The following is a 20,767-nucleotide window of genomic DNA, read 5'->3' on the forward strand; positions in this document are numbered from 1 at the left end:
CTTCATCTGAACACATTCACAAGCTTCAAGAGGAGCTTCCTACCTTGCACAAAGCTCTTTTTCACACAGAATTTAACTATTCTGCACAAACTTCTTCCATCAGAAAACAGGCTTTAGCTGCAAGAACTTCAGGTAAAAGGGTTTCATGTCCCATTTCCCAGTTATAGGATTTTTAGCAGTGGTAATAGTAGTTGTTGGAAATAAGTCTGGTTTCTATTTCAGAATACCCAGTCTTACTTGTTTAAAGCATTTCTGTGAAAAACTACTACTGTGTTTTTTCGTGCCTTGTTTCTTAAAAGAAGTGTGTAAGTTTCCACTACAAGAGGGAATCAGTGAAAAAACCCAAACCTTTATTTCTCTAATTTCATTCAAAATTCCACCCAAATCAGCTGGAGTCTTAATGAAATGCAAAACTTTACCTCCAAAAGTCACATGTGTAGAAAGGGAAGGCCCTGAGTTTACCTCACAAAATGCTATATTCTGTGCTGAACTCCCTACCACTGTGAGATATTAAAGGGAAATACTCTCTAAAGTTTACATGAGTAACCTTGGGATAGGGGTCCCAGGAGATATTTGTTGTGACAGGGGCCAAGATAAAACTCTGAGGCACAGCATCCAATCCCCCAACCTGGTAGGGTGAGCTGGGCCTCTGGAGCTACTGAGCTCTCTTCTTATCTGGGTTAGCATTAGCATTTCTAAGGCAAGGCTTTTTGCAAATCTTAATGCAGACATGCTAAAAAATATCAAAAATGCATTAAATATTAGTTAAATGTTGGACTCGATGATCTCAGAGGCCTTTTCCAGCCTAAATGATTCTGTGACTCTGTGGCGTTAGGTGACTTAACACATTGCAAGAGACTGAAATTGTTATCACTGAGAAGGTGATGACAGCAGCACAATTCTCTCACCATTTACATCTGAGAGGCTTCTGATGTCTCAAAACTGCTGTGTCTGTGCACAAGGAGCTGCCATGGTCGGGAGCAGCTGTCTCTGAAAAGCTCCATGGATTTTCTGTGAGAAATGGCACGTGCAAGCTCAATCTCCATCCCTCAGGGATCAATACTTGTGCCAATACTGCTCAATGAGTTTATTAAACGACCTGGCTGCTGGGGTTGAGTGCACTCCCATCAGCTTCACCCATGATTCATTACTGGGCAGAGCCGTGGATGTGCTGGCAGCCCTGGCCACCCTTCAGCGAGACTTCGGCTGGATGGAGAAACAGGCCAGGGTGAAGGGCCTGAAATTCAATAAAGGCAATAAAGGAAAGTGCAAACGCCAGCCCCAGGGGTGGGATAAGCTCAGCACAGGCTGAGGGCTGAAAGCAGCTTGGCAGAGAAAGAGCTGGGGGTCTGGGTGGCCTCCAGGCTAGACATGAGGCAGCATTTTGGCCATGCAGCAAAGGACACAGCTGAGCTCGGAATGCTGCCAGCACCTCCAGGCGGGCAAATTCTCCTTCTCCTCAGCACTGGAGAGGCCCCAGCTGGAGCACATGTCCAGGTCTGGGCTCCAGTACACCAGAGTCAGTCCAGTGAAGGGCACAAATATTACTCAGGGACTGAAACATCTGGCCATGGCATCTGCCACTGCTCAGGTTCAGCTATCAAATAGACCAGCTACACAGCTCTCAAACACGTGCAGCTGCAGCCAATGGACACAAGCAGAAACAAAGGAAATGTTTATTAGATAGGGCTACATGTCACAAAAAATCCCATCACACTGATAAACTTCACAAAATATGTCCTCAGGATCCTCCCATGGTCACAGAGTATCTCAAAAACCCTTGCTCTCATTTTTTTACACTTTGTTCCTTTTAAAAATCTGACTTTTAAAAATCTGGCTCTACGGAGACAATTTTATATAATCCACAAAAATTACATTAAGGTGAAACTGACCGTTTTAGAAACTATTCTTCTTAATCTTCTGAATACTCTTCCTATATGGCCTCAGTAAGAATCTCTTCAACGCTTATCCAGGAAATTTTTGCCACAGCTTTTTAACAGAAGCAGTAGAGTTGGATACTGAGTCAAAACCAAGTAATTTCCCAGCTCAACTGGGTGAGCAGATCCAAATGTGACAGTCTCTGATTTATCTCTTTGACTCTGATCTAGACGTCCCTTAAACACCACCTTTCCTAGTTATACGCTGTCTTACATCCCAGCCTGTTTCTGTCTGAGATGAGTCTTGTGAGGAGATGGAAATGAGGCCAAATTTCAGAGAATGATGATATGAGGTACCCAGCAGTAAAATTAGATCAGGCATCACACTAAGTCAGGAGGAGCAGCTCAATAACTGGCAGGCAAAAACAATGACATTTTTAAGAACAGAGAATGGTGTATTTGTAACAATTTTTCACTTGCTCCTCACATGAATTCTTGGTTATTTTGGATGCAATTGCAGAGTAAAAAAAATCATATTGAAGAACTAACACAGATTTTTTCCTTTGGCATTTTAAGAATAAGAGAATTGCCAATCTCACTTGTGGAGAGCCCCAACTGTGCTTTAATATTCAGCAGCGTGAATAAGGGAGAATATGCAAAATGTGAGGTTTATCCTTACAAGAAAATTACCCTGAATATGAAAAGCTTTTTCTTCACTTAAAACTGTGCTACAATGGAGTTTAAAACTTGGGTTCACAATTTAAGCTTCCTTTGTTTTCCTCAAACATAGAAACATCATAAACCTGGGAACATCAGAAACATAGACTGAATTAGCAGTAAATACTCCATTCTCTGACAGAAGCAGAGGCTTTTCAAATGAAAATAAAACAATCAATGTGAACATAGAGTCAAACTGGTTAAAAGTAGATGTGGTTACACACATGGTCACATTGAGTTAAGTTAGCCCTGATTTAGCACTCTGCCTTTGCACAGCCTGACTTAAAGCCAGTCAAAACACATAGTTACTAATATTTCAGCTTAATTCTGGCTTGTCAGGTGGCAGAAGCCACCAGAAGCTGCTCCAAAGACAAAGACTCCAACTGAGTCCACAAGGGCAAGTCCCCGAGAGCCACCCCACTCTCATTATCAGTGCTCTCCGTGTTCCTCTCCCTTCCAAGCTCAGAATACCAATCAGCCTTAATGTTTGGCAGGAATTATTCAGCCTGCTTGGTAAAACTGCCTTCGAGCCACATAGAGGCTGTGACAAAGTTTTCTAATTAAACAGTTTCATTAAGCAGCAGAGCGTACCTTTGTAAATCCCACAGCTGCCAGCTCGGGGCCTGATCCTCCTCCCACTGAACTCCAGAGGAGCAGGATCCCTGTATTTACATTTCTCCCTGTCCAGGAGATTTTAGGAATCAATAAGCAAAAGTTATTCTAAGTCTCAAAAAAACATGCATTCTCTTTGGGATTCTCTGGGCAAATTGCTTATTGATTTTTCTCAGCACACATACTGCTGATTTTCATAGGCCTTGGATTGTTGGGGGGGGTTTCTGGCATTGTGTCATGTAATCATAAAAATTCTCCTCTGATAGTATGGAAATCACCCAAATTTATAATGTGTCTGAGTCAATAAGAACGGAGGCTGTCTCAGAACACCAAGGTTATGAGGTTGGTGTTGCTGGGCACTCATTAAATGATGTCCATCCCACCACACCACCTCTGAACCAGAAGCTCTGGGAAGTGCCAGAGAAGTGTCCACCTATGACATTCTGACCTCAGTGGAAGCTGAACACTCCAAAAATCCCCCACATTTTAGTAAGTTGACTCCTACTCAAACGTCAGGGTCATTCTTGCAGAGGTGAGAGGCTGAAATTCTCACTGTGTGAGGCAGGAAAGGCCCGGGGGCACCCATTTGCAGGCTGTGGGTGATCCCCACCCCTTCCTGAGCAAACCCTCTGGGGGCAGGAATCAGCTCCTCACTTGCAGTTCCTCCTGCCAGTCCCTAACACATCTGCAGAGCTGCTGGGGAGAATTCCCACCCAAACTGACACCTTGTCAGTCTGCATTCCAAAGATGTGTCCCCTGTTCCTCCATGCAGGCCTTTGACAAGGCCAAGGAAAGCACCTGGAGAGACTGTCAGCAGGGAATGTGGCACATGAAATCCTTTAGGGAGAATGCGAATCACAGTCCAGGAGCCTTGAACACTCTAATTAACCTTCCAGGAGAGGGTCTCCTCTTCCCTGTGTTTTTAAAATAAATGGGAACAGCTCCCAGGTCAATGGCAATCTCCTCACCAGGAAAGGAGGTCGGGGTGACTCAGGGAGAATTTTCAGCCTGCATTCAAGTGCATGTAATAGGTTGAGAGAAAGCACATCTGCCACTGCTTGTCAAGATTAAGGAGAACAGTTTATCAGAGCTACAACTTCCCATTACATCCTTCCAAGTTATGCAAAACAGCTATTTTAATTTTCCAGAATTCTTTCATCAGGAAGATCTACCCAGTTTTTGCCAGCAAAATAAGTTTGTGTTTAAGCAGTTTTTTGTTTCACCTTCCTCATCTAAGAGGACAGAAAAGACTTTTTTTTCTCCTTAACAATATCTTCAGAGTGGCGCTCCAGCAACTGTCTGTCCACTCTCTGCAGATTGCTTCATCCAGAGAGAGCTGTCACATAGGGAGAGTTAATGCATCAGACAGAGACAAGCTGCAGCGACCCACACACTCTGACATATAAATAACATAGAATATGAGCTGTTTGTGTGAGCACAGAGATTTCTGCAGGGCACTTTAATATTTTGTTTACATCTAAAAGTAAATACAGTTCTTTAAACAGCTGCCTCATGGTCCCCAGCTGTCCGTAAATATAAAAAGCAAGTGACATTTGTTTCAAAACAGCCAGTAAATTATATATCCAGAACAAAAATCTAGCAATTCTGCTCAAATTGGTACTGCAGTGAAAACTTCAGCCAAAGTACAGAACTGCATTGAGCATCCATGGGAAATATTTCCACTTCCCCACTAGAGACAAGTCTGGACCCTGAGGTGGGAAGAGGTCAGGGACATTTCCCCATTGCCTGGGAAGAGGTCAGGGACACTTTTCTCATGCTGTGTTATCTCCAGTGCAGGGTGCCACCAAGCAGCTAGCATTCCCTGCTGCTGCCAGCCCCTTCACAGGGTCCCATGTCAAGGGTCCCCTTTGTCCCTCAAATCCTTCTGTGACCTCTCCCAGCCCTTCTCCACTGTGTTAGGATGGCATGGCCAGGCTTTGGGAGCAAAGGGGCTACAAGGGTGGCTTCTGTGAGCAGCTGCCAGAAGCTTTCCCAGTATCCAGCAGAGCCGATTCCAGCTGTCTCCAGGATGCACCTGCCACTGGCCAAGGCCAAGCCCAGCAGGAATGATGGTAACACCTCTGGGATAACAGATTTAAGAAGGAAAAAAAAAAGGCAGATGGAATTGCTGCCAGAGTGGGGTGACAATATGAGAGAGGAACAGCTCTGCAGACACCCAGAGCAGGGCAGAAGAACTATCTCCACAGGGAAGAGAGAATGAGCAGGGGCAGGACTCATCAAAGCCCAGATCAGTTTGGGCTGGAAGGGACCTTAAAACTCATCTTGTCCCATGGACAGGGACACCTTCCACTAGCCCAGGTTGCTCAGATCTGTACACACCTGAGCAATGTTTTTTCCAGCTACAGCAATTGTTACGTAAAAAGATATAAACCTTGCCTGTCCTGACTTTGATAATATTAAAACAAACTCGTTCTGAGTGGGCTGACTTGTCAAGCTTTCTAGATCATTCCTAAGCCTCCTCATTATTTACCATTTCATCAGCCCTCTGTCATCTCCACACTTCATTTGCATCAAGTTTGCCCTGCTTCTAGATAAAAATATTCAATAGCTTCTGCCCACTCCTAATCCAGGCAGACTTCAGCTCTGGGGAGAGAAAATCAGAGAAAAAAAATCTGATGGTCTGCAAGGAACGACATCTTGAGCTGTGTCAGTCAGGTTTCAATCCAATTAATGTGAACTTCCCTGACATGGCATCACTTGTTCTTTTAGAGAATGTCAAGCAGACTGGGTTAAATGCCTTACAAAAGTCTACTGGACTAAGTATATCAAGCTCACCAGTTCCTTTGCCACTATCTATAGTCTCCTCATGATTGAACAAGTCCAGAGTCTATTTCCATAAACCATGTGCTCTCGTGATCTTTCTATTCCTGTCCCCTCATTCCATATTAATTGAATAACATATTAGATTCACAACTGATGTCCTGCTACCCAAGCTGGAAATGTTCAGATGACATGTGGACTGTGATGTGGAGTGTCATTCTTTCTGAATATTTCATTGTGTTGCCATTTCTGAGTCACTATTAGAGATTTTATCACCTCCATCTTCCAGTGGGCCTGTAAAGGTTTCGTCTTCCAAAGCTACATAAGAAAATCCTGCTGCCAGCTGTGGTTCTTTCTCAGTGTTTTTAGATTCCCCATCATATTTCCAGCTAATTTCCCTTTTTGTCCCTTTTTCTGTTGCTTTTCTTTCCTTTTTATTTCCTTCACTTCTCCTTTGAGCACCCCTCCTCCCCGATTGCTGCCTTGTGGCATTTTGGTGGGAAGGCCAAGCTCCATTCACATTTTACTCCTTCAAATTTTCCTGTCAATGTATTTTTATATTTTAACTTCTTCCACTTGAAGAACTTTACATTTCCATTAAGTACATAGGGACTGCCTCCTGTCTGCACCATCCCGCCACTTCAGGATCCTCAGCAACCAACAACTCCCATTCCACAGAGTGATTTGACTCCATTCCTCATTTAAAAAGGTCCAAAACTGAGGTACATTGAGGAAGATACAAGAGCCTTTGTGTTCAAAGATTATCTCTGACAGTTTGAGAAGACTGCAGAAGATAAAAAGAACTCTTCAATGCATTTTGGACAATGAGGCACAGCTGAATGTGGAAAAGCTTGGCCCATCTACACATCCCACTCTCCTAAGCACAGCTTTTCATCCTTATCCAGGCCAATCAAAAAGAAAGGAAAAAGCCTAAATCAAGAACTCAGCATCCTGAAGATCACCCTAAAGGCCACTGTTCTCTGAACCCTCATATTCCTGGAGAAAACCAAAATCAATCATTCCTTGAAATGACATCTCATTAATCTGATATGAACTCCCAAACTCTTACTGCAGCCAGCACATGAATAGAGTCTCAAGAGACTTCCATCCTCCTCCGACAGCAAACTTCTCAAGGGATTTCTGAACTTGGGGTAGGACCAAAGAGCAGAGATGTTGAAATAACAGGAAAAGTGCAAGGAGAATTGAATTTTTAAAAAAACAGGTCTGATTTCCCAAGACTACACTACATTCAGCAGTGCTGTCAGCACCATGTGTTAAATACTAAAAAGGGATGAGTTTGATGGAGCTGTGAACTGGCATTGGTGTCACCACCTCCACTGACAAAATCACCCTGGGATGGAGGTTGTGTTCTTCTGGAAATTCCAGCACAGAGCATCAGGGACAACTCATGGAATGTTTGCAAAGCCTCTCTCCCCTCCTGGTGTCACCAATTTCCATGGACACAACCTCCTGAGCACCTTGTTTATTTTAATACAAAACCTATTGTCTCAGCATCTGGGTCAGAGGAGTTCACACCTTTCTCTCCTCCAGCTTCCTCTTCTGCCCATGGTTCTGTTGGAACATTTGTGGCAGAGGGCAAGCCCACCTTCCACTGAGTTTGCTGAATTAGGCTGATATCTCAAAAATGGTTGTAAGCTTTCCCCCTTTTCTTCTTTATCTGTCACTGCAGAGACAGCCTGGGAGAAGAGATTTCATTTCTGAAGCTGGCCAGCAGTAAGTTTTGTCCTGAACTATATTTATTTTTGTATTTCCAAAAGTTTCCAGTCAGAGTATCAAGTTTAGTTCTTATCAGATAATTACACAGCACTTGCCTCCTGAGGCAATTTTAAATCAATCTCAGGAAAGGCAGTAACTATACACTGTAGATAATTATAGTCCATTAAAGTACCTTAAGATTAGATTCAGAGATCACTAATCACACAAGGTCATAAATGTACTGCACCTTTCCGTGCTGGTGTCTGAATTTTGATATGTAGCCCTTTTGCAGAAAAAAAATATTTTCTAGCATTTTTTATCGAGCAAAATATCAGATGCAAATAGCAAACTAATTAAAAACATGCTAAATTATTGCCCTAAAAGTTATCTCAGTTCTTACCAGTCAGTCACAGAGAGAACATTGAGCATAAAGAAAGACTGTCATTTTAAAGATACTCTTGACAAAACATGTCATATTTTAGATTTAAAATAATGTCTAACTGAACGCCTTCCTTACTGCAGGAAAATGGCTCCTTTAATTGCTGTGAGAGATGTGTGAAGTGTGCCTGACAAGTATTTGATTAAATGAAGGAGCTTCTTGCATGTTGCACTGAGTGGAAATTCTCCATCTCAGTGTTTTCCCTGTGGCAAAACATCATTTTTGCTCAAAACACATCAAATCCATTAAGGCAATCAAAGCAGATCTCTGAGGTCAGGTTCTCCCCAGCTGCAGCAGTTCTGTGCTCACACCTGGGCTGTGCTGTGGCTGCTCAGTGCCTTGTGCCTGGTGACCACCAGCGACAGCCCTGGTGGCATTGTCACTGTGCCAGGGCCCAGGTCCAAGCACTGCCACACCAACAGACTCTGTGGCAGGAGGTGCCAGCCCTGACTTGTCCACAGAGCAACCCCAGCTGGCTTTAGAGACAGCCCTTGGACAGATTAACCTGACCCAAGCAAAGCTGCACATTTGGTCTGGAGACTTTTAACTCCAATGTAAACCAGTCTGGGAAAAACGGAATGGCATAAAACTCCAAACAACTTCAAAAGACAACCAGGTCTTTATGCTCTTTTTTGTCATGACAAGATGGTTCACCTAAGACATTTCACCTTTATCTTTGTTTTCTGGGAGGCCTGTGTGAGATTTGCTCATCCCAGCCTTTCCTCTTGCAGCTGGTCCAACCCCTGCTGCTTCCCAGCCTGCTCAGGATGCACACCAAGCACTGCTCAACAAGCTGACACTTGACACTTCAGCTTAATTGAACTCCAGGTTGTCTGTCAGGTTTGTTCCTAGGGCTGACTTTCCTGGGTGCATTTCATGGGCAGCACACAGAGCAATGGCTGCAGTGTCCCAGAGGGATGTCCACAGGCCATCCCTGCCCTTGGGACAAGGGATGGAGTGACAGGACAAAGGGGGAATGGCTTCCCACTGCCAGAGCGCAGGGATAGATGGGCTCTTGGGAAGGACTTGCTCCCTGGGAGGGTGGGGAGGCCCTGGCACAGGGTGCCCAGAGAAGCTGTGGCTGCCCCTGGATCCCTGCAAGTGTCCAAGGCCAGGCTGGACACTGGGGCTTGGGAGATGAGCAGGAGGTGTCTCTGCCCATGGCAGGGGATTGGAAATTGATCTTTAAGGTCCCTTCCCACCCAAACAATTCTGTGATTCTACAAAAAGACAATGGAAGGTAAAGACTTACCCTATAATCAAAACCAAACCCTGGCCTGATGCAGTCGTAACCCAGAACTGCTGATTCCACAGCTGGTGGCATCCAGGTGATTCCATGGTTGGTGGCTCCTTGGATCTCACAAGAGTCAAATCCCTGTTCAGAGGAGATATCAGACAATGCAGGCAGGTCTGGATTACAATGAAATCAAACCAAGTGTTTCTGAGATTGTCACGTGAGCTTTTAAAGGCCTCTGCTTTCTACAAATACTTTAAACCTTTTGTTCCCATACAGGATGAAAGCAAATATTAAGAAAGAAGGATTTGCCTTGGGATAAAAAATCTGGTTTCGCAATGGCCCCATGTAAAAACCAGTAAGTGCTTCATTTAGTGCCACTCAGACCAAGTCACCCTGTACTGGGAGCTTTTCAGACCTGTGCAATTGCCATTTCTCATGTCTTCTGTATGTTATTACTCCTAGCTCTGGCTCCACAAAGTAATCTGACACCAAGTATTACTCCTTGAGAAGAAAGTGCACACTTTTTCTGAAGTGCCACCTCTCTAGGTGAGTTATATTCAGGTTTAACCTTTCTTCTAATATTTGATGTCAAAACAACAACAGGGGGCTTACAGGGGTTCTTCCAGTGTTTCAGAAAACTGCCCACAGCCAGACCAGAAACAATAATTGTAAACATAAAAAACCCCAAAAATCTATTTACCTGCCTCACCCAGCATATCACATTCATTTGGGCAAAGTTAGAATCTCTGAAACATTTTAAATTCCTTTCTTTTGAATCACAGAATCTACCTTCCTGACAATGCAAGAAAATTCTGGGTGCTGCCACAGAAGGAAACTTTTCACACACCGTGAAGGCAAATTTCCTGCTCCATCCTGAGCATCCAGACCTGACCCCTCAGAATTCCCCCATGTCCCATCACAAGGGGATTCATCTCACCCAGTACCAGGTAGTTCATCTGAGCTGGCTGCTCACACTGCTGCTATTAGAGATTTCTCACATTGGAGAGAAACTGGCACTCTCAGAGAGTAATCACCTAATTTCCTTAGACATCCCCTGCAGAATGAGATTAATTTGTGGTACAGTAGCTCCCTAACCTCAGTCAGAATCTGTGAAGTGTTCGTGCAGAAAGACCCAAAAACTGCTGACTTCTTTCACATGCAGAGAGCTGGCTCATTAATTTTTGGTTTGCATATAATTAAAGACACTAAAGAAGGCTGAAACTACATGGATTCCATATTCTTACAGCCAACACAGAGAACATGACAGCATTTTCACCAAAAATGCCTGATTTTGGGGGCTGATATAAATTGGTTGTAAACACAGAGTACACGCAATATCTCATTGTAAAGGTCAGAAGACAGAAATCCTCTGTGCAAGGCAAAGGTTTGTATGCAAGAACACAAACCAGGATTTTGAAACAATGAAGACAATCTGGGTTTTTATGTTTTCTTCCAATTGAATAGCTCACACACACTTAACATTGCAAACATCAGCAGTACACTCAGGTTTGCAGAGCAGTCATTATAGGATTGGGAGCTGAGTTACCACAATGTCAACAGAGGAACACAAAGAAATCAATGTATTAGATTTTTCTTTTCTTTATAAGATCTGAATCTCAGAAATTGCTAACTGATTTCACTTCCAAAGCTGGGCTTTTGGAAGCTCATCTGGAATATATTATTAATTAGGAGTATTATAAATGTTGCACGGTGATGACTGAAGCCCTTGGTGAGATCAGGTCTGGGCGATGGCTGTTAGGTCCATCAAGTTTCAACTTTTGCTGATTTATTTGCAAGTATTAGTATGGTTATTTCTAAAAGGCAGGAAGTGGCTGCAGACACTCCAGAGCCAAGCAAAAGGTCTGACCAGGGGACACCTGGTACAGATTTTAATTGAATATTACAGAAACTGCTACTACTGTAAATGATTCTGCATTTGTTTAGAGTGCTCTCTTATCCCCTTTTTATTTTACAGAGTTAAACACTCATTCTCATTTTTAATGGCAACCACACAGAAGGCCCATGATGTCACTTGGTACTGGCTAACTTGCTTTAGTGTTTTAGGTCTCCCAAACACTATTAATACTGATAATAGCCCAGCTTACACCTTGGAATGTACTCATCAATTCTTACAACAGCGGAGTGTCTCCCACAACACAGGTATTCCCCACTCTCCCACAGGGCACATAGTCAAATGTGCCCACAGGATGCTTGAAAAACGAAAGAAGGGGGAATTGGGTTGCCCATATGACAGGTTAGCAAATGCCTTGTATGTTCTTAATTTTCTAAATCAAGATGAGAATGGCCAAACAGTATGTGAGAGTCAATATTCTTTTGATACAAAGGCTCATCCCAGACCTCCAGTGATGGTAAAAACCTGTTAACAGGGCAATGGGAAGGACCTCTAGATCTACTAACATGGGGCAGAGTTTATGCTTGAATCTTCACAGGTCACCAAGTGAAACGGGTTCCTTATGGTGTGTGCAACTGCTTGTTGCCCCATCCTGATTGGTACCATGTGTATATTGTTCATGTTAATGTTTTTAAATGTATATTGTATATTTTTAAATGTATATTAATGTATATTATAATATATAATGTATATTGTTCATGTTAATTATTTTTAAAATAACCCTTAACAAGTGTTGCCTTGTATTTGCTTCACACAACTAGGTAGGGGAAAAAATCCCAATCCCTAAAACATTTACAGTCTTTGAGATACAAGGCAGAGGAAAGGCAGAGGAAACACAGACACAATTAAGTAACAAGTCTGTGAGTAAACAGCAGGTCCATGATGGAATCAGCAGCAGAATCGACGCCTCTCACATCCCAAATCAGTACCTTGTACACAAAATCATTATATTCTAATTTTAAATCTTTATCTGTAATAGTTGAACACATCATCAGCCTGAGCTGAGCCTAGTTTCTAGGTGAATACTGTCTCAAAAAAATATTCTGGAGAAAATTTTAAGCACAAGGAGGAAAGTCTCCCAAGGACAAAATTTATGGTGGAACACATCATCATTTGCTGCACATTAAAGAAATTGCTAGTGTGGTCTGAACGAGGCTCTCATGAATCAATAAGGAGCCCTCAAGCTGGAAGCTTCTCCCCGGAAACTCGGGAAAACCTGGCTTTTCCACGACATTCGTTTTGTTACACTCCAGAGTTACGTTTCAGTCACATTTAGATTTCTCTGCAATGCTTAAGCTGTGAGTTTTCAAAAATGTCAAGATTTTTATCAAGGGATATCCAGAGCAGCCCATCCCTTCCTAAACTGTCCTACTGAGTAACACCTGGAGTAGAGCCCCACAATAAACATTCATTTCCATGATAATGCCAATCAATTAGGGACACAATCCACTTAGCATTGCTAATCCCCCATTTGTGATCCTATTGATCTGGGTAATGTGTCAAAGCAATTATTGAACAATGCCACTAGACAGAGCTCAGAAAACCACCAAAAAGTCCTCCCAGAATCCGTTATGGTAAAAAATATAAATAATACACTGCATACTGAGATACAGGCAAAAATTAGGAGTCAGATCTCAGAGGAGTGAAGTGTGCACTAAGATCTGGGATCAGTGAGAGTGAAACCAGGAGCACTGTGAGACCTTCAGAGACTTTGGACAAAATCCAATGAGTTTTGGTGATTTTTTTATTTAGAACTAGCTGAGAAACTGAGAGAAATTAAACTACATCTTCCCCCGTGCCTTTACTCATGGCTGGAGAAGCACTTCTGTGAGTGATCCAGGGAGGAAAAAAAATAAGGAAAAAACTCAAACCACAGAAAATAATTATACACTGTAGTCATTTACCCAGAGGTGGGAAGGTTCCATTTCCTGCTCTGACCAAGTGAAATCAAGGTATTCTTTTACTGGGCCAGGAAAGATGATCTCCAACACAAACCAAGAACATCCTTCAGGATACTCAGCACAAGGAGGGAGAGCAAATTGGAGCCTGACTTTGCAAAGCAGTGCCTGACACATTCCTGTGAGTCCTGCCTGGCCCCAATCCTTGTGACAAAGTCCATTCAGAAATTCCAGCTAGTTACTGTATCATTTAAATACTTTTACAGGAAAGAAGGGCCTGTTCCCCCCTAGGCCCGTCTTGCACACAGCAGGGAACAGCCTTACAAACTCCTCCTGTTTGTATAATCAAATTCATATTTGCTGAGGCTGCACTAAAGGGGGGTCACCACCCTTCCTTCTTTTTTTTCCCTACACAAAGGCAAGCAGGGAGCTTACACCGTAGAGAGATAACAGTGTTTAGCATGGACACCTTCCCTTTCAAACGATGCTGATTTCATGCAGAGGGTTAGACAATCTCCATTTCCATAATATTTCATTTCAATACACCCTGTGTAATGGAATCTTGGTTAGTTTAATATCACAGCGCTGGTAAATGAAACTCTCAGTCAGTAAGAACAATGTCTGGTTTTGGCCTAGAGCGGGGGAAGAGTGATTGAAGCACTTGGGAATTCATTTCAAAGGCTGTGGAATGCATTTATATGGCCACATCCTCTCCTCCCTCAGACATCCACCAACAGCACGGTCTGTAGGGTGCAGGTTCTGCAGCACGTGTTAGCAATTGTCAGAAACTAAATGGCAGCCTAAAGGGATGATTAATTAGAACAGCCAGCAAATTGGCACAAATGGCAAACATGAATAACACTTGTCTCAACAAGCATTTAGAATTTCTTTTCATATTGTCAGAGGCAAAGCCCAACAAAGCACTGGGCCAACTTTGCAAGTTTTTTATCGCTTTGATTGGATCATTCAGACAGTTTTTGATCCACTTAATTTCCATCAGACAGCAATATTTTCCCCTGCACAAGTAGTGCCAGAGTAGTTAAAAATTGATGTCAGAACAAGAACAACAGGGGAGAGAAGCTGGGGAAATGTGTATCACCTAGAGCCACACTGCATCACATGGAAGGGACAGGAGATGGGCATTATTAGTTATCAGGACAATCTTTTCCATGTTGGACAATTCACAAAAGGCACAGCGATTCGATCTTGTGGATATGGAAGTGCATATGATCCACAGCAATTCCCCAATCTGAACAAACCTCAAAGACTAAATTCCTCCCATGGATATATTACTGGAAAAATAATTCTTTGCAAAGATCTATTCTCCTCATGTAGAAAAGATCACAACATAAAGAAAGGTCAGCTTTGCTCACCTCCATGCACCAACCTTCCTTAGGCACAGCCTGCTGGAGCTGGGAGGGAGGCTTTCCTTCTTCCCAGAGTCTCATCAGACAGACACTTTCTTCTGAGGCTAAGGGATGGGAAATTGCTGGGATAATATTTCTCTTAAACTGTTCAATACATCAAAGTAAGCCAATTTTTGTAGTCTTGTACTTCTGACAAGCCCCATATATTAATAAAGGAAAGCACCTGCCTGCTGCCTGAATACATCTTCAGTGTGCTCTGGTTTTATCACTCAAGTAGTCATAGTAATGTCTTGGCTGAGAAAAGAGTTTTGAGGGAAAAAAAAAAAAAACCAAACAAAAAGACAAAAGTTAGAACAAGGCATGAGTTTTAGTAGCACTTAAACTGAACAGCTTTACCTTCTAATCCCATTTGTTGAGTTCCAAGACCTTATGAATTCATGCAAGAGTTGTGATCAAGCTTGTTTAAAAGTATTAAATAGTAAAATAAATACTAATATTAACTTAGACTGTAATAATTAAATACAGCTTCTTTACTCCTAAAGGGGAGGGTAAGGCAGTAGCAACCACCAGTTTCTTTACTGGCTAGGAATTATTGACTGGCAAACATTTATTGACCATCAGGAAAAACCAGCAGGAAATATTCTTAATATCCAGTTGTAGTAGAAAACACCAACATGAGTATTATAAACAAAAGCTGGAGTGATATGGGGTAGATTTCTTATATCATTCTCAAATTAATTAACTCTGTCCTCAAATAATCTCATAGTCTTCAATTATTAAAAGGTGTTTGAAAGTTTCCAGCCGTTCCTTTCAAATGCAAGGTTTGTCTCAGGCCAGTAGCACTCTGATATACGGGAAACCCTCTACTTTTTAAACAATTTTAAGATTTTTTTTTTCCCCAAGAAAATTCAAAATGTAAAAGGTTTGATCATTATGCTGTTGAGTCTCGCTTTTTGGTACCTATTTGTTGATTTTTTAAGACACAATAAAACTTTGGGTAGTTTAGCACTGCAGTAAATAAGATGCTCCTTGCTGTGAATAAATATCCAAACACTGATAATATTTCCATGGTGGAAATAAATGCTTCCTTTGCTGCTAAAAGTATCTTTTAAAAGATTCATGAGGCCAGGAATCTGCTGGTCCCACAGCACAGCTACTCCAGGTTGTAAAGCCACAGGGTGTCCTGCTCCTGGATGGGCTCTTTGGACACTGTAATTTCTTGTCTTCAGGCCAGGGGTGCCACCACCTTTGGGGACATTCACATGACAAACAGAGGTAACAACTTGGCAAAGTTACAGCAGTTGTGATAACAGCCAGCTGTGATGAATGGGTTCCTGAGGGGATCAGGCTGGGTTTAAACATAAAATATTGCACAACAAAAGCTTGCATGGCAAACCATGATTTAAAGAGAGGGAGAAAATCTAATCCTGATGAGCTCGATATGCATTAAATACACTGAAATTGTGAGGATCCCAGAGATGCCTTTTAGCATATAAACCATCATGGAATCCTGGGATGGTCTGGGAGGGAAGTGATTCCATCCTTTGTCCAAAATCCCTCTCCAGCTCTCCTGGAGCCTCTTTAGTCACTGGAAGGAGCTCTGAGGTCTCCCCAGAACCTTCTCTTCTCCAGTCTGAACTCCCACAGAAACCTCAGGAATATGGGATGCTAAAAAAACCAAAAAAAACCCAAAACTATCAACCAAACACCTGGAAAAGAGAAGCAAAGGATTCCTTCCAAGTGGGTTTTCATTACTGAGAACACGAAAGATTTCAGTCTGAAAGGATTTCAGACTGTATTGATTCACTTCAAGGGAAAACAGTTGGGTTTGGGTTTTTTTTAAGGGACATAATAAAGTACATATAAACCCTGTTCTGCCTTTCACAGGATCTGAAGGGCAAAGACTTTGGGAAATAAAGAGAGAAGAGAAACAATCAAGCTACAGCAATGACCTTAGGTAGCATTCTTTGTTTGTTTGGGGGTTTTTATTATTTTCTGTAATAAGTCTAACAGTGTCTAAATGAACCATTGTTTCAAACCTTATAGTACAAATTCATTAAGAAGAAAGAGTCACTGGCACTGGAAACCTTCTGCCATCTGGCTAAGAGTCAGAATTTTAACAGGGACCAAACCCTAATTAGGTCTCATTACCTGAAAGAAGACACTGGGTAAGGATTCTTTTCTCTGAAATCCTGACTCCTGCAAGGCCAGTGGAGAAAGCAGAGTGTAAAGGAGCTGAGATGTGGAACTCCCACTGCTGCTCAGGCCTCCTGCTTCCCAAAACCAGAAGTTACAGGAAGAGGTCGCCCTAGAATGAAATCCTGATGCATGGAGCAGTTTGGGTTGATTTTTCTGGGACCTTCACATCTGCAATGGAACAAACCTGTGCTTAGCAGGGTGTTATATTTAGCTCAAAAGCAATGCAGTGCACAGCCTTTGTGTCTTCCACAGCAGAAAATGCTGTAATTTCATTCCAAACAATGCAATTGCCAGAGCTGCAGTGAGCTGAAACCATTCCAGCAACCAGAGCTAATCCTGTAAAAAACATGGAATATAAAACCAGCAGCCCTTCAGATGAGGAAAAAACCAGCACAGAGAAAACTGGCCACTGCTTTACAGGCATTTAATTGCAACACTAATTGCAGGGCAGTGGCTTCATTTCTGCATCAATAGCAGCATGAATTGATCAAATCTAGAGGTTTGATAAAGCAAAACATATTCTTTATGAAATACACCAAAGACAGGAGGGGTTGGATGGAGATCAGACAATCCACAGTTCATCTGACTACCCAAAAGCTCATTTAGACCAAACCTAAACATGTTTTGTGAATTTTATCCACAAAACAAATCTGATGCCCCTTTGTGGACACTGGTCTTTAGCTGAAAACACCACCACCATCCTTTGGTGCCTCTCTACCCATCTTACCTTTCGACTCTATTTTCCTGAAACTGTAAAAGCATGGAAAACAAAGGACAAATAATAGTTATTCAAATGTCAAAGAAAAATAGTCTATCCTAAAACCCAGGATTTTTTCCTTACACTGGAATCTGTTCTAATGGTAAATACAGAGTTATTGTCACAGTCTTAAAATTTTGTTGCTTACATTTTGCATGTATAAGGATTCCATAATTCCTGCACCCTTGGAGTCCATGAGATCATGTCAGACTCCTGCTTTTCTTAGAGAAAAATTGTTTCATATGTAACTGTTGAATTTATACCACTGACTTGATCTGAAAGATACAAAAACCATGATCAGGCTGCCATAAAGGAGAAGAAGAAGAGCCTTAGAAACTAAAGGCATAAAACCACAGCTGTCGCAGACTCGTGGGGACAGGCCTGGCTCGTAGTTTTTTAATGCTTCATGTGCACAGGGCTAAGTGCTTTCACCCAAAAGGCAAAATAAGAGACTCCCTCTGGATGAAAAAGTCAATAGCTTTTTTAGAAAGCATTAAGGAGCAATGAATCATTTCCTAAAGGAGCATTTCTGCTTGGAAAAAGCAGGGAAAGATTCGGAACATTCTGTTGGTCTTCATGAATGCAGGATCCAATAAATTCCTCCATGAAGTCCTTTATAGACTCTCCTAAAAAAACAAGTAGTTTCCATGTGACAGGTCACTCAATTCATCGATAAAGGGATTAATTTTGCAGTATAAATTGTATTTAGCTTCCCTGAACTGTATTGCTCATCAAAAGTAAACCCTCCTTGGTACAAGGCAAGGTTTCCCCTTAGTGCAGCACTGAGCTCTTCAGGAGAAGAATTGGACCAAGAGTTTCATGGGTGTCTCATGCTTTTATAGGGAAGTAGTGGAGTTTTCATCCTTGGAAATAAAGAATAAAGAATAAAAAGCATAAAGAATTTGAGAAAGCTACAGTAACTTCAAAATAAGCTGTGCTCTGAGTGAGGGAAGGAGAAGATGACCCAAGGAACCCCTTCTGAGTTAAAGAATTTGAGTTAATAGAAATAGAAATAATAACATTATTCTGTTTAACAGAATAATAAATAAAACAAGTTAATTTACTAACTAAAGAGTAAGCTCAAATATAAGACATAAATAATTGAATAAAGTGGAATTCTATTACTCTGAGAAGCAGCTACAAAATTATGTGCTCTTTGAAGTACAAAATTGAGCTTTACTACATGAAACAACTCCATTTTTCATGTAGGCCACAAATCATATTCTCTAAGTACCTAAGACAGGTGATAACAAATTAGATTCCCACTCAGGAAAACTTGCTCTCCCTTCTTCTCTACAGCAGCAGATGCTCATTTTAAAATGCTTTAGTTTAAGCACATATTTAAAGGCAGTTTATGGGTAAGCTGGGAAAGAATATATATGAGTTTAAATAGAGCTTTGGAAGAGAACAGGGAGGTGATGGGGTGCCCATCCCTGGGGGTGGTTCAGGGAATGACTGGAAGTGGGACTTGGTGATTTGGTTTGATTGACAAGGAGGGAATTGGTCACGGGTTGGACTCGATGGTCTGGGAGGGCTTTTCCAACCTCAGTGATTCTGGGATTCTGTGTCCCAAGACAGAGTTTGGGGTCTGGGAAAGTTCAATCCCAGGGCATTCTGTGCAAGCCTTGTGGCAGCTCTGTGAGCCCCAGCTGGGTGGTGATGTGGCTACATCCCCAGGAGCCCCAAAGCTCCGGCGTCGTCCGAAGTGCAAACCTGGAGGGATACAAGGAGCACAACTGCCTGCTCAAATCACATCTGCTCCACTGAGCCCACAGCCTCTGCTTGCTGGGGTGGCTTCCCCAGCCCATGGCCTCGTTTAACAAGGGTCATTGTGAATACAAACCTCTGCTCACCAACAGGATCAACACAATTCCATAAAACTGGGGGTTTATTCCCATCCCTGAGCCCACAGCTGCCTGAAACACCATCCGGGAAAAAATGCTCCGGGATATTTTATAATCCTCTCAAGCAATGTTCCACTGACAGCTGAGAAAATAACCCAAACCCTTCAAGTTACTGTCTTCCCCATGGTTTTCTGAATATTTTATAAGCGTTCTGTAACAAGATTGAAAATGTTTGTGCATAAAGAATCGTGGTATTGATTTAGTTCCCATAGTTATAAAATATAAACCAGGTACCAAAGAACAACTGTTCCCAACCTTTCAGTTGCTACAGTTTGTATTCTATTTCATGTTCACAGCCTGATACAACATCTATTTATATTATTGGCAGCAATCTTTGCTGTATCCTGGGAGTTCATTATGGGAGTTTTCAGGATACTGGCAATAAGAACTTTTCTCCTGGATTCATAATTCACTAACAAAATACCAGTGATGAGTCGAATGATGATTTGTACAAGTTTTGAATGCTCAAAAAGTATTATTTATCAGTTCTGTAAGAGGAGGAACCAGCATGCAGGTAAAGCACTTCACAGACTTAGACTGAGGGGGTTTGATGCAGTTTTGCTGCTTTTCAAAAGGAAAAGTTTCCAAAGTACTGAAAGAGCATATAAACATAATAAAAAGAAAACAAAACAAACATAGAGATCACAGATGTTCTATGTGCTAAAACCTACCTGGCTGCATTCCTTCCTGGGGAGGTCAGTAAAACTACTGTGTGCAAGGAATTTGGTTCTTGTACCAACCACCCTACTTTGAGTACACAACTTGAAACTCCCAAGTTCAGCTCCTTTAGCTGCTCAAACAGGGATTGGCAGCCTCAGCCCTTCTGTCTCATAGCTGTCCATCCATCCCATTTCCTGCTGGGAAAAGAACAAGACATGAGCAAACCCACAGAGGGATGAAGTCCCCAGGAGCCACCACATCCTGCTGCCAGCAGTGGAAAACTCCAGTTTCCCACCTAACTCACCTGCTTTTCCTTGCTCTCCCTCCACAGGCGTTTCCCCTCCTTTTTTTTTTCAGTTTTAAACATCTTTTCTGGGTCTCTCCTCAGCATCCAGGGAGGCACAAGGCCCTGGGACTCAATGGATGTTGAACTGGGAGGCTGCATGGGCAGAAAGCAGGAGTACCAAATCCTTCCTTCCACCTTCTAGTCCCAGCTGTCCTTTGTCCCACCTGAATCCTCATTGAATTCTTCTATTTCTTTCCAGCCCCTATTTCCCCCGACCCTTCCTGCCTTGTCCCTCAGCATCCCTTTCCAGGGGATTTGCTTGTTGCTCCAGCAAAGCTGAATTTTGCCTGGATGCTAAATGCTCCTAGCCAAGATTCCTCAAGACTACTTGATCCACAAACAGCA

The 20,767-nt window shown here is 42.3% G+C and overlaps 2 long non-coding RNA genes across 3 annotated transcripts; both read right to left on the bottom strand.

Moving 5' to 3' along the window:
* Window positions 1-9,351: 9,351 nt before the first annotated feature.
* LOC146434216 (uncharacterized) lies at window positions 9,352-17,789 on the bottom strand. Its single transcript, XR_014853637.1, has 4 exons — window positions 17,661-17,789; window positions 16,708-16,923; window positions 14,563-14,850; window positions 9,352-9,517 (listed from the first exon to the last, which is right to left on the bottom strand). It is a non-coding gene; the product is annotated as an uncharacterized LOC146434216 (long non-coding RNA).
* A 433-nt stretch (window positions 17,790-18,222) lies between these two features.
* Window positions 18,223-20,512, bottom strand: LOC146434217 (uncharacterized). 2 transcript variants are annotated; one of them, XR_014853639.1, is made up of 3 exons: window positions 20,381-20,512; window positions 20,088-20,270; window positions 18,223-18,375 (listed from the first exon to the last, which is right to left on the bottom strand). It is a non-coding gene; the product is annotated as an uncharacterized LOC146434217 (long non-coding RNA). The 2 variants fall into 2 exon arrangements; XR_014853638.1 differs by having other exon boundaries at window positions 20,088-20,273.
* Between the last annotated feature and the right edge of the window lie 255 nt (window positions 20,513-20,767).

The sequence above is a fragment of the Lichenostomus cassidix genome, chromosome 8 (assembly GCF_008360975.1).
Source record: "Lichenostomus cassidix isolate B80296 chromosome 8, HeHo_3.0, whole genome shotgun sequence".
NCBI classification, from domain to species: Eukaryota; Metazoa; Chordata; class Aves; order Passeriformes; family Meliphagidae; genus Lichenostomus; species Lichenostomus cassidix.